The sequence below is a fragment of the Lotus japonicus genome, chromosome 1 (genome assembly GCF_012489685.1).
Source record: "Lotus japonicus ecotype B-129 chromosome 1, LjGifu_v1.2".
In the NCBI taxonomy this organism is placed as follows: Eukaryota; Viridiplantae; Streptophyta; class Magnoliopsida; order Fabales; family Fabaceae; genus Lotus; species Lotus japonicus.
The window spans coordinates 42899447-42903393 of NC_080041.1; the positions used below are offsets into that span (position 1 = coordinate 42899447).

General features: G+C 42.6%; 1 non-coding gene across 1 annotated transcript; it reads left to right on the forward strand.

The window, feature by feature from the left end:
* Positions 1-2313: 2313 nt before the first annotated feature.
* LOC130734785 (small nucleolar RNA R71) lies at positions 2314-2420 on the forward strand. The gene has a single exon (XR_009018129.1). It is a non-coding gene; the product is annotated as a small nucleolar RNA R71 (small nucleolar RNA).
* The last annotated feature ends 1527 nt before the right edge of the window (positions 2421-3947 follow it).

A 3947-nucleotide genomic window follows, 5' to 3' on the forward strand; every position in this document is an offset into this window, starting at 1 on the left:
AGAGAGTGAGGTGCGTTTTTTATGAAGGAAAGGGAGTTAAGAGTGGAAGAAATGAAAGGTTGGGGTTTTAAAACCCAAAATGTAAGCAAAAGAACGAACAGGAGCGCTCGAGCGCTCGAGGGGAACGCTCAGGCGCTCTCACCAGTGCCAGAGGCAGTGCCTCTGCCACTAATTGGCGCCTAGGCGCCCATGAATTGGCGCCTAGGCGCTCAACCCAGTTTTTTCCCAAAAATTTTTACTTTTTTTCTTTTTTTTTTGAAATTAAACACCTAAAATACTACAAAATTAAAAGATAGTAATTAACAAAATGAAAAGAATGGGTTGTCTCCAATTTAGCCCTAGGTTATAGTCCTAGGTGGACTCTCCTTCCGATGGTGTTAGGAAGGAAATTCCTTTCCATTGATTAACTTACCACAAGTGCAAGGAAGAAACCTTGCACAAAACCTCTGGAGTAAATCCTCCCATGAGGCAATGTCCTCTTGCTCATCAAACCAAGCTCTAGCCTCCCTTGTCAAAGAATGAGGGAAGAGTTTAATCTTCACTTCATCACTTGAAACGCCCTCAATCTTAGCAAGGGTGCTAGCTTGGGTAAACTTCACCATATGAGCATGTAAGTTCTCGTACTTGGACCCCCCATACTTGTTACCATTAACAAGCTTGATGAGAGCCGGATGGAACTCATCAATTTGGGCATTAACCTTGGGGATCTCTTCTGAAACCTTTGACCTGCTTCTAATCACATCACAGACAAAGTCATTGTCATGGTTAGTCTCAATCATAGGATTAAAAACAGAAAACCGTACCTTTTCCTTACCAACACGGAGAATGAGGTGACCCTTGTCAACATCAATCTTAGCTCTACCAGTAGCTAAGAAAGGTCGACCAAGAATGAGAGGAATCTTCTCATCCTCCTCCATATCAAGCACAACAAAGTCCACGGGGAACACATACTTGTCCACCCGCACCATTACATCCTCCACAATCCCATATGGAGTCTTGAGGGATCGATCCGCCATTTGCAAGGAAAGCATGGTTGGAGTAACCTCTCCTAGGTTAAGCCTCTCAAACATGGTGAGCGACATCAAATTGATGCTCGCTCCAAGATCACACAAGACTTCCACATCCGCCATGCCTTCAATTTCCACCGGAATAGTGAAACTTCCGGGGTCCCTTCTTTTCTTAGGCATCTTCCGCTGCAAAATGGCACTACATTCCTCCGTCATCAACACCGTCTCATCTACTCCCTTCAATCTTCTTCTCTTATGCAAAATATCCTTCATAAACTTAGCATATATAGGCATTTGTTCCAAAGCATCGGCAAACGGAATACTAATGTGGAGCTTTTTGAAAACATCAACAAATTTTGAAAACTTTTTATCTAAGCTCTTCTTAGCCAATGCTTTAGGGAACGGAACCTTGCTAGTTTCAGGAGTAAGATCAACTTCCTCTCTCACCTTAATAGGTACAACTACTTCTCCTCCCACTATCTCCTCTCTCTTTTCTCCCTCTGTTTTTTTCTTCAATTCATTCATCACTCTCCCACTTCTAGTGGCTACAACAGAGGCATTTTCTTGCTTAGGATTGGGGATAGTGTCGGAAGGAAATTTACCTTGAGGTCTCTCGGCTATTTGCTTGGCCAGCTGGCTAAATTGATTCTCAAGATTCTTGATAGCCGCCTCTTGATTCTTGTAATTGTTCTCCGTCCGGTTGATGAAAGTTTCCACCAACTCTTCTAAGCTCTTCTTGGAACCACTATCTTCACCTTCTCCTCGCTCTTGAGGTTGTCTTGAGCTTTGGCCTTGAAATCCTAGGCTAGGAAATTGTCTTTGAAAACCACTTCCTTGCCCATTATTACCTTGCCTCCAAGAAAAATTAGGGTGATTCCTCCATCCTGGATTGTACGTATTTGAAAATGGGTCATTCCGAGCTTGACCCATGGCCTTCACTTCCTCCTCCGGTCTAGTCTCTGTGCATTCTTCGCTGTCATGTGGCCCTCCACAAGTCACACACTCCACCTTGGCAACTCGACTACCAATCTTGGTAGTCTTCATTTGATTTTGAATCTCATTCATTTGCTTGGAGAGTTGCTTGTTGGAGGCCATAAGTTGATCATAAGCTTCAACCTCAAGGACTCCTCTTCGGGCTTGGCGATCATTACTAGAGTTCATGGCTCTTATAGCCATCTTTTCAATCAACTCAAACCCCAGTTGTGGAAGTAAGGCATCGAACTCTCCACTTGAAGCCGCATCCAAACCAAACCTCGAAGAATATTGGAGACCATCATAGAACTTTGCTACTTGCTCAGCTTGAGTAAGGTTATGTTGAGGACACCTCCTCAAGAGCTTCTTGAACCTCTCCCAAGCTTCATAGAGATTCTCATCGGTGGATTGAGTAAAAGTCATGATGTCATTCTTGAGCTTCCTCAAGAGGGCTCTTGGAACAAACCTTGTGGTGAACTTCTCAGCCAAGTCTTCCCAATATGTAATGCTACCTTGGGGCTGTGAATTCAACCACTCTTCAGCAGTATCCCTCAATGAAAAAGGGAACAAACTCAAACGGATTGTGTCCGCTGAAACATTCTGAACTCTGTAGGTGTTGCAATTGCGGATAAACCGCTCCATGTGTGCATGAGGATCTTCAAGAGCACCTCCACCATACTGATTTTGGCTCACCAAGTTGATGAATTCCGGCCTCAGCTCAAAGTTTCCCGTGCCATCGGGGGAAACTATGCTGCCCGGATAATCGTAGCTCATGGCAGCCGAGGTGAGGTCTCTGAGAGAACGATTGGCATTCTCCAATTCTTGCTCTTGAAGTCTTTGAGCAAGAGCCTCATTCACTCTTTCTTCAATGTGGGCTTGCATCTCCTCTTCCGTCATTTGAGCAGCCATGGCTTCAAGCCTTTGTTGGGCTCGACGACGGCGAAGAGTACGTTCAGGCTCCGGATCAAACAGCAATGGATCCGTGCCAAGCCTACTGTGCATAAACTGAAATCGCAAAAACAGAGAAAAGGTTAGTAACACCTATTCAATGCAATGCTTAGTAAAACAAACAAACAAACTCTTTAACTTAAACCAAAAACCACAAACAATCCCCGGCAACGGCGCCAAAAACTTGTTGGTCAGTTCGCAAGTGCACGAATACCTCCGGGTTTTAAATTATCGAACCACAGGGATTGTGAGTGAGAATTATTGATTTAAGCCTAGAGTTTGCAAGTTCTTAAAACAGTAAAATTCAGAAGTTGGTTTTGGGTGATTGTGACAAAAGTTTTGCAAGAGAGCAATGTTGATAATGATGTAAATAACAAATGATGGGAAATTGCCTTGGGTGTTTGATCATCTAATCCATTTTAGTCCACCTATCCTATGCATGTGAATCCTTGATTCCACTCTTGTTGTTATAGCCTATGTACTTACTAGTTGATTCCTCATAAAAGTAATTCTCTCAAACTGAAAGTTAAGCCCAATTCCTTGCGTACTTAATCATTCATAAGAGGTATGATAGCATAATTATTCAGGCCAACAAAACCCTACCCTCACTCTATTCCTAGAAGCAAGTATAGAAGGATCTATTCCAATTCATGTCCCTAAGTCATAACAAATTTCCATTCTATTATAATCTAGCCTATAGCAAAGGTGCACCAAAGCTAAACATGCAATAAGGAATTGAATTGAATCAAGACTCATGCATAGAGATAGGATTTAACAAACTAAAATTTCATAGAATCTCTTAACCCAAAGCAAAAAGAGAACTAGCCACTCATGGCTAGTGAATTCATAAAGGAAATGTAAAGAAAACCTGAGAAGAAATACAAGTTGGAAACCTCCCTTGGTCCCAAAGTTCTCCTCAGCTCTCAAAACTTGATCAAAAATGAGTGAAATGACAAAATGTATCAAAGAAATTGGCCTAAGCCTTATTTATAGGCAAAATGAACGAAACTGGGCGCTCAG